Raw genomic sequence first — 10,297 nt, 5'->3', positions numbered from 1 at the left:
TGTTTTAGCCTCGCTCCGCCCCCGCACGTTGTCTGTATCGTCTTCGAGAGGACCCGAGCAAAACAGCCCTCCTGGCAGCGCCGCCGCAAGGAACCTCAAGCAGCGTCGCCCCTCCCCTCCTCTCGCTTGCTCCGCACAGGCGGTGGTGAATCCTCTCTTCCTCGATCGCTCCCTCTCTCCACTACCTATACTCTGCTAGGTGGAACGTATTATGTCATCCTAAAAGCCAAAGGGTACTTGGAATCCAGGACCTGGTGTTTGGAAGGAAATCATTCGTAATAAATACGTGGGTTCCAAAGCAATCTCCCAAGTGTACTGGAAACCTAGCGATTCTCATTTCTAGAGTGGGGTGATGAAAGCTAAAGAATTCTTTTTCCAATTTGGAACGTTCTTGGTTAGGGACGGCTCCCAAATCCGTTTCTGGGAAGATACCTGGTTGGGGACTAATCTCTTAAGTGTGCAATACCCAAGCTAGTACCGGATAGTTAGACATAAGTTTGTCACGATCAAACAAGTTTTGGGTCAGGAAAATCCGGATATTTCTTTTCGTAGGGACCTTATAGGTCCTCGATTGGCAGCATGGAATGAATTGCTCATCCGTCTGGGGGCCATCCAGTTGTCGGAGGAACCGGATATCTTTAGATGGAAATTGCATCAGAATGGCAAGTTTCCGGTCAAGTCCATGTATGATGCAATGCTCCATGACGAGGTTCCGATAGATAATAGGAAATTGTGGAAGCTAAAAATCTCTCTAAAAGTGAAGATATTCCTATGGTTTCTCAACAAAGGGGTGATCTTAACTAGGGATAATTTGGCACGACAAAAGTGGCAAGGGTGCAAAAAATGTGTTTTCTGTCATCATGATGAGTCCATTAAATACTTATTTTTTGAATGCAAGTTTGCTCGGTCTGTCTGGGCCATTGTCCAAATAGCTTCGAATCTTTATCCCCACGTAGTGCACGGAATATGTTCGGCAACTGATTGAGGGGAATAGATAAACAATTTTTTGCAAACATTCTTGTGGGGGCGGCCTCCTTATGTTGGGCTCTGTGGCTCATCAGGAATGACATTGTTTTTAACCATAAATGTGTTTCATCTCCTATGCAGGTTATTCATATATATTGGCGATGGCTCCGTATGCGGTCTATCCTGTAGAGGCCGGAGGACGGAGACCTTTTGATGATGGCGTCTACTTGACTCAAGCGTTCAGCCAGGGAGGTTTTCTACCCCATGGATGTCGGTGTGATCTTCGAACAGGATTGGCCACATCATAGGCTTGGCTTTATTTGAGTTTGTCGTAGTGGCTGTTTGAGCCTTCTTTTTTTTCTTTTGGACTTTGGACTTGTTGGCTGTGTGGATCTTGTTATATAGAGGCTGGGCGTTCTATGATTTTTTTTGGAAATGGAGGAGGACCCCCGGCCTCTGCATCTGGACGATGCATGCATCCACTTTATTAATTATTCACACAAGACCTTACAAAGTCATACAACAGTAAGACTAAAGTCACCGTCTAGGCAAAAAAAGTGTCGCTACTCCTATCCAAGAGATGAAGGGATGCTGATAGTCTGGGCCCAGTACCAAACAGATCTCGCAGCCAAACCTAACATCTAAGACCTGAGGTTCCATCCAGGACGCCTGCCGGGTATGGGTCACCTACTAGTCCGGCACACTCCTCAACCAGGACGCCTGTCGGGTTTGAGGCCGCCGCAGCCAGCTGCCACCAATCCATCTTCAGAGCTGTACTGCTGCATGTACGTTGCCCAGTCTAGCTGCCATCGACGCCACCACGATGCCAGACCGTGTCACCCTCCTGCGTGAGTCCATCTCCGCGCATCGGACGCAGAGTCACCACAGCGCCATGCCGCTGAGACCCGCCGCCATCAATGAGTGAGATGCCGCACCGCTCCACCACAGAATCCGTCCTCTGGTCCTGCATCCAGCTGCTACTCAACAAATGATGCCCCCATGAGGGAAAACGACGCCCCAAAACCACCGCCTCGTCCGATCCGGAAACTCCGGATCAAGGTTTCCACCCAGAGCAGCGCAAGCAAGTCGACAGAAGCTGCAGAGGCGATGTCCTCAACAAGATAACGATGCAAAAACGCCACCATCGCCCGCCATGACCCGAGTCATAGCACGGTTTTCACCGGCAGCCCCATTTCCCCACTGTATGCCGGGACTGGATGCGAGAATCCACAACCATCTAGCCGACCACCTCCGGCGAAGAAGATGGCCACCACCTCCATGCCAAGGGCCGGAGCCCCCGACGTCCTCGTGTCGCGTGCCTAGTCCAGAGGCCGCTTGCCGCGCCGGAACAAAGGATGCGCATGATGGCTTGAGGAACCTGAAGGAAATATGCCCTAGAGGCAATAATAGAGTTATTATTTATTTCCTTATATCATGATAAATGTTTATTATTCATGCTAGAATTGTATTAACCGGAAACATAATACATGTGTGAATACATAGACAAACAGAGTGTCACTAGTATGCCTCTACTTGACTAGCTCGTTGATCAAAGATGGTTATGTTTCCTGACCATAGACATGAGTTGTCATTTGATTAACGGGATCACATCATTAGGAGAATGATGTGATTGACTTGACCCATTCCGTTAGCATAGCACTTGATCATTTAGTTTGTTGCTATTGCTTTCTTCATGACTTATACATGTTCCTATGACTATGAGATTATGCAACTCCCGTTTACCAGAGGAACACTTTGTGTGCTACCAAACGTCACAACGTAACTGGGTAATTATAAAGGTGCTCTGCAGGTGTCTCCGAAGGTACTTGTTGGGTTGGCGTATTTCAAGATTAGGATTTGTCACTCCGATTATCGGAGAGGTATCTCTGGGCCCTCTCGGTAATGCACATCACTCAAGCCTTGCAAGCATTGCAACTAATAAGTTAGTTGCAGGATGATGTATTATGAAACGAGTAAAGAGACTTGCCGGTAACGAGATTGAACTAGGTATTGAGATACCGACGATCGAATCTTGGGCAAGTAACATACCGATGACAAAGGGAACAACGTATGTTGTTATGCGGTCTGACCGATAAAGATCTTCGTAGAATATGTAGAAGCCATTATGAGCATCCAGGTTCAGCTATTGGTTATTGACCGGAGACGTGTCTCGGTCATGTCTACATAGTTCTCGAACCCGTAGGGTCCGCACGCTTAAAGTTCGGTGACGATCGTAATTAGGGTTTTTGTGTTTTGATGTAACGAAGGTTGTTCGGAGTCCCGGATGTGATCACGGACATGACGAGGAGTCTCGAAATGGTCGAGACATAAAGATTGATATATTGGAAGCCTATATTTGGATATCGGAAACATTCCGGGTGAAATCGGGATTTTACAGGAGTACCGGGGGGTTACCGGAACCCCCCCCCCTCCCCCGGGGGGGGGGGGGTTATTGGGCCTACATGGGCCATAAGGGAGAAGAGGAGGGCCGGCCAGGGCAGGCCGCGCGCCCCCTCCCCCCTAGTCCGAATAGGACAAGGAAGGGGGGCGACGCCCCCCTTTCCTCTTTCTCCCTTCCTCCTTCCTTTTCCAACAAGGCAAGAGGGGGGAGTCCTACTCCCGGTTGGAGTAGGACTCCTCCAGGCGCACCCATAGGGTCGGCCGCACCTTCCCCTCTCCCTCCTTTATATACTGAGCCAAGGGGCACCCCATGACACAGAAGTTGATCTTCGTGATCGTTCCTTAGCCGTGTGCGGTGCCCCCTTCCACCATATTCCACCTCGGTCATATCGTAGCGGTGCTTAGGCGAAGCCCTGCGTCGGTAGAACATCATCACCGTCATCACGTCGTCGTGCTGATGAAACTCTCCCTCAACGTTTTGCTGGATCAGAACTCGAGGGACGTCACCGTGTTGAACGTGTGCAGAACTCGGAGGTGCCACGTTCGGTACTTGGATCAGTCGGATCGGGAAGACGTACGATTACTTCCTCTACGTTCTGTCAACACTTCCGTTGCCGGTCTACGAGGGTACGTAAACAACACTCTCCCCTCTCGTTGCTATGCATCACCATGATATTGCGTGTGCGTAGGAAATTTTTTGAAATTACTACATTACCCAACAGAACCACCATCCAAATCCGAATGGGATCCAGATCGGACACCCTAGCCGCCGACGTGATCTCTTCATCGCCGCCACCAGCACGACAACCCTGGCCGGGCGTTCTATGATGCGATTGTATCAACTCGATATTTCAATTTAATGAAAAGCCCTTTATCGAAAAGAAAAAAAACTATACTCTGCTACCTCCCGATGTTGGCTCCCTGTCTCGCTGCTATATGCCGGTCCAAGGTTTCTCTCGAGGACGGATCTGGAAGTCCTCGGGCGCGCTACCGCCGGATCCTATCTCTCTCAAGCACCCGTCCAGAAGGTACATGCACGTCGTGTTGGCTCTGGGCGCGAACGTCGAGCATGCCACGTTGGTCGGTTGCTGGTGGCGGTACAACGGGTCACCGTGGATACAATAGCAGCAGGTAGATGTGCACATATCTGTTGACTTTGCTTTTGGCTGTAACTACCTAATAACTCTAATGGAGATGTACCATTTCTCTGAACAGTACTTCTCATTATAGTTCACCAAATCACGAGTTGCGGCTAATGATGGGCAAGGAAAAGCGAGCAGCCACAACAACCAACCAAGGGCAATTTATAACAGAAACCAAGATTGCATAAAATGTGAGGTATGTGTTTAAGCTTTCACAATTATGTGACATCATTCTACGTTGACATTGCATCGCCCCCTAGGGCTGCCTTCTTACGTAGTAGCATGATCCATGGTGCAGCTAGATGCTAAAACTCCTAGCAGGTTAGAACACCACTATGATCTTGGACTGATCTCACAGCTGCAGACATACTTACCATAGACATTCTGGTAGTGCATATTGTATGTTTCTTGTATTATCCTCCTAAAAACAAGTTCCAGTACTATAATTTGTTAATTCAAAAGGTTTAGTCCGTTGATCTCCATAGATTCCAAGCAATCTGGTTAGTTTTCAACTTCCAGTTTCATGTCAACATATATTTACAGAGGTTCCTTTTATTTATTGGAGCAACAGGGCGGGCGCGGCAACGGGCGGGCGCGGCAACGCGCGCCATCAATGATCTAGTCTAATCTGGTATTAAAGCCGAAAGCCACACTTCACAATAATAAAATTAAGATCTGGGAAACTAAGGTTGCAAAGGTTACACCAAAAATAAAATTAAAGCCGTAAGCCACACTTCACAACAAATTGAGAAACTAAAAAAGCACTTTGCTCTACCAAATAATGCCGGCTTGCCTTATACCCCCACCCTAGCTTTCACCAGTAGTAAATTGACACCTATCAGGACCAGATGTGCCGTGGATCAGATGGGCATCTCCAGTTGGAAACGCCAAATAAGGTTGTCGTGTGAAGGTCTCGAAAGGATAATTTGTCAGCCAAGCAGGTGTGTGTCAGTTTCATATGTTTGCGACTCCCTCTAGTTGGGTTTCTAATAAGTTTCACATGCATCTGAATAAAAAAATCAAAATTATTTTCTCAGGAAAACATTAGTTATGTGTTAAAAATGTATGATTATATTTGCGTTGAAAGGAAGTTGTCAATAGTATAATTTTATAACAAATACCGCATATATTATTGACCAAATTAATTGTTAACTTCTTAACTGAAAAATGTACCAGATTTATAAACCCGATGGACGTGAAGGCGCAAGTCAGACCAGGGAAGACAACACCTCAATGAAAAGGAATACTTACATACTCACACATGATACATTAGATGGAGCACATATAGGTTACGTAGACCAGTTTACTCCATTACATTATTTTTTAGGAATATCATGCTTTATTGATCAAGTATAATCAAGAGAGAGTGCCTCCCGGATACAATCCGGAGTTACATGAAAAATAGAGTCACTAGAGGACTCAAAAGATCTAGCTAGAATATGTGCCGCAACATTCGACAAACGATTTACATGACTAAAGCGAACAGACGAGAAGACCGCCGACAACTCCTTGATATCAGCAGTGATGAGCCCCATCAGCGAGCGATCAACCGTCGAAGCATTGGTTCTCTGGATAACTGAGAAACAGTCTGACTGCAAAACGGCCCTTGAAAATCCTTCATCACAGGTGAGAGCCACCGCACGCCGTAGCGCCAATGCTTCAGCTAATTCTGGGGTATTTGAGGGAATCATATAGCTTTAAGTCGGAGCATGCATATTGTGAAGTAATGAGTGCCTTGGGGGAGTCAGGAAACTCTTCCTCTGATTCGTAGTCAAAGATCTTGCGACGAATCATGCATGGCCTCACGGTGAACGTTTCACATGTGCAAAATGCGCACGAGAAATTGAGCACAACGAGCTGTTAAGTCGATCCAGCTAATAAACAATAATTGACTCCAAAAACGATAATATTTCCACAAGCTTCATATGTGCATACCTTCCATCCTCTCCTTTGCAGCTCATACAATATATTATCATCTTCGGTAATCTGAGGCACATTGGACAGTTCAATATCACCGATGAGGAGCCGAACATGCAACAACCCCTCGGGGAGCTTCTCTATCTGCCTGCATCTCCGAAGTGCAAGGTGGGAAAGCCTTGGCATCGACCCAACATCCATCCGCCACTCCTCAATGGAGAACTCATCAAGTTTTAGCGATTGCATGCGCTGAAACCCTTTGGCAGAGCAGGACATGATTCGGCCACGATATCCGGATAAAGAGATGGAAGCTTCTCCAAGATTGGCATCGGATCTTGTTCAATGATATCAGCAAATAGAACAAGACACCGTAGGCTTTGTGGGAACTTAGCGGGGATCGTCTTGAGCACACTAAATTTGTTGAGATAAATATCGACAAGATGAGGCATGTTTGCAAATATGTTAATCACTTCTGACGGGATATGGCTAATCGCCCAAGAGAAGGTTGTTAGTTGATTCATCTGGCCCAAAAAAATAACCATGTTATGACGTCGGTATTTAGTTTCGGCACGCGTAAGATATAACTCAAAGGTCTGGAGCTCTTTATGTCGCAGACTCCTTGATGGGGAAAACTCATTTCCAAGATAAACATGCCTCAAAGTAGGGATATCCCAGAGGGACTTTGGTACTACCGAGTCCATTTGTGTGCATTTTAGATCTATAGTCTCCAAGTAAAGGAGTTGTCCTATTGAAGAAGGCAATGTCACACCTTTGCATCTTCTAAGCCTGATGTATCTTAGGTAAATGCACCCACCAATTATCCTAGAGAAAATTTTCCAGACTTGAATCTTCCACATGAAGAACCCTCAACAATTTTAGCTGGTTGGACAACGATACTGAATGAATTCTAAAGACAATAAGTGTTCGTGCTGAATTAGATATGCTTTCATGGCAAATTAGATCGCCATTCAAGTTTTGGACAGAAGAACGATATGATATCATGGTATTAGATGAAGATGGACCACCTTGTCCTGCATTTTAGTTTTGCAAAGAGCATATACACGCCAGCAAATTAAGAAACCTCATGATTTGTAATAACACCAAAATTAAATTAAAGATATAAACTTACAATGAGAGGCGAGGAAGCCTAACCTGCAGTTTTGTTGATGACATCAAGAAAACCATCTTGCCTTGCTTCTTCTATGCACCAGTCACGTAGAATGTCATGAATTCTTACTGTTAGAATGCATCCATGTACCTCACTTCTCTCAATAACTTGGACCAAGTTTCTCTGAGCCAACTCGAGCACATACTTATGTGCTGTTTCTTCTAGTTTATGATTTGGTAAATGCGGAATGAATCTTTCTGCTATCCATACTTCAATAAGAGCCAACACAGATATTTTGTAATCTTCTGGAAAAGCGGCAAAATAGAGGTAACACGATCTCAAGTGATGATTTGCCAGGTCTTTGTAACTGCGAGCTAGTATTTCTCGCATCATCTGTCCATTCTTGGTTCATGGCCAATCCAAGAGTATATCACACCATGTTTGTGTGTTTAGATTCCTTGATAGATAGCCTCCCAAAACCGCAAGGGAAAGAGGTAATCCATCACATTTTCTTGCAAGGTTTCTCCCTAGTTCTTCAAACTCATACACATCAATTATGGTTCTCCTTATGTATGATGGTAGAGCTTTGCTGTTAAAAAGTTTCCAACTTTCATCTTCGTCTAACTTCTTCAAATGATGAACATGGGTTGGCATTTGTATATGATTTGCGGCATCTTCCTTTCGAGTGGTTAAGAGTATTCTACTGCCATTACTTGCATTTGGAAAGGCTTTGACCTTTCTGTTTATTTGGTCCCATGTGTTGGTTTCCCACACATCATCGAGAACTACCAAGTATCTTCTATGCAAGAGAAAGTCATGGGTTTTCTTTCCCACCTCATACTCTTCCATTTGTTCAAGTGAATCACCCCTTGTCCCCATTATTTGTTTCATAATATCCTTCATTAAATCAATGCCCTTATACTTTTCAGATACAGTCACCCAAGCAATTTTCTCAAAGTGTTGTTCAACTATAGATGAAGAGTAGACTTTTCTAGCAAGTGTTGTTTTTCCCGCACCACCCATGGCAACTATGGAAACAACACTAAGATCCTTGTCTATGTCAACTAATTTATCAACTATTTCTTCATACTCATCTTCAAAGCCAACCATCACAAAATCATCTTCAATGTTTTCGTACATAAGACCATACTCTTGTTGAGACTCACCATCTACGTGAACCTTGTCGTCAACAACACTACTGTCTAAATTAAATTTCAAACGTTCCGCGCTTTGAAATATCTCATCGAGCTTCCCTCTTACACGCTTGATTTCGACACCGACTTTGTGAAGAGTGATCAAGTCACCGGGTAAGTGAGCATACCTTGAGATGGCACCCAAGAAGCCCTTCTTGAGCCTGTTTCGCTTGCCCATGTAATCGGCTACCTCGATGACATTCTCAGCCTCATATGAGACGGCCTTGATCTGGCTGACCCAGGTAGCCACACGGTCATCTCCTGATCTCCACTTAGCGTCGGCAGATTTCAGGTACCACTTCAGTCGCTCAAGCTCATTTTTCAGGCACTCAACTTCAAGGGTGACTCCACATAGCAGGCTTGTCTCCTGAACGGCAAGGTTGCTCACGTTCCCGACCACTGCCTTAACAGCAGACTCGGCCATCGATTGCTCTTCCTTGTATGTGCTCCCAAATTAGTGTACTTGTTTTGTAACCAATTCTTCTGCAAATAATCTACGTAGAATCGATGTCAGTATTAGTAAATTCTCTATCTCTACGTTTTTGTTATAGAACGGATAGCTAGAATGATTAATTTAGAGAACCTATAAAGATGCAAAAATGCTAGACTTACGCGAATCCTCCTACAGACCACAGTTACGGGATACGGTGGCCTAATCTGATTGATTCTTTCCCCCTGAATTTAGCTGTGGGGCCCAAATCATGTTGAATCCTTGGTTTCCACCTCATGTCCGTAAGTACTTTCCGTTAAACTTTCCCGTAGCACTTGAGCTTCCAACTCTACTAGAACTCGGCAATTTCATTACTGGCCTATGGACCTGGCGAGAGTGAGCCTTGATGCTTGCCGGTTTGCTGTGCGTGTGCTGCGACCTGCTGCTCTATAAGAGTCGTCCCACAGAGTTCTAAACGGCGGCCAGCGTCGGTGCGCGCTTGGCCGCCAGGCTTCGCCGTGCTCTCTCTCTCTCACACACACACACATTTTAGACCATGGATGTCAGTGACGAGCTGGACAATATGTATCCACTCGTTCATAGGGATGCAGCGAGCCTCTTATCCACTTGCTTTCCAAGCCACTCAATGCAGAAATTGGGAGTTCCATTCATTTCCATTATTTATACAATAATCTTGGTGGATTTGATGAACATGGATCTACACGCACCCAATTTAGCAAAATAATTAAAAAGAGTCAAATATTTCTGAAACTTTTTAGCAACAAATATGGTTTTAATGTTGTACTCATGTAGTACAAAGTTTCATGACAAAATAACTTTCGTAGACTTCTTGGCAAACAAAACAAAATTACAGCTACGAAAAAGGAACTCCCTCCGTCCCATAATGAGAATGTTAGAGATAATTCCTGACATGCAAGACTCGAATGTGTGGCCTGGCGCTTGGTGCGGCCGAGCAGGGGCGAAGCAGCCGGATCGTGGGCTGTTTGTTGGCTGCATGCATGGTTGTTGATTGCGCATGGGCTGGTTCGTCGGCATGCATGTAGCTAGGAATCAGTTAGTTGGTTAGTGGCCAAGCACGGTGTCCAGCTTCTGGGTACATGAGTCCTCTGTACTGCTATTT

General features: G+C 45.4%; 2 pseudogenes across 1 annotated transcript; both read right to left on the bottom strand.

Moving 5' to 3' along the window:
• Positions 1-5,811: 5,811 nt before the first annotated feature.
• LOC147992072 (putative disease resistance RPP8-like protein 2) lies at positions 5,812-7,926 on the bottom strand (annotated as a pseudogene).
• LOC125523360 (putative disease resistance protein At1g50180) lies at positions 7,446-9,819 on the bottom strand (annotated as a pseudogene). Its single transcript, XR_015607987.1, has 2 exons — positions 9,339-9,819; positions 7,446-9,220 (listed from the first exon to the last, which is right to left on the bottom strand). The product of XR_015607987.1 is annotated as a putative disease resistance protein At1g50180 (transcript).
• Positions 9,820-10,297: the final 478 nt, after the last annotated feature.

Source organism: Triticum urartu, chromosome 1A (assembly GCF_056163025.1).
Source record: "Triticum urartu cultivar PI428250 chromosome 1A, HENAU_Tu73, whole genome shotgun sequence".
NCBI lineage: Eukaryota > Viridiplantae > Streptophyta > Magnoliopsida > Poales > Poaceae > Triticum > Triticum urartu.
Note: the sequence above shows the minus strand (reverse complement) of the source record. Positions and strands in the feature narration are given on the sequence as shown.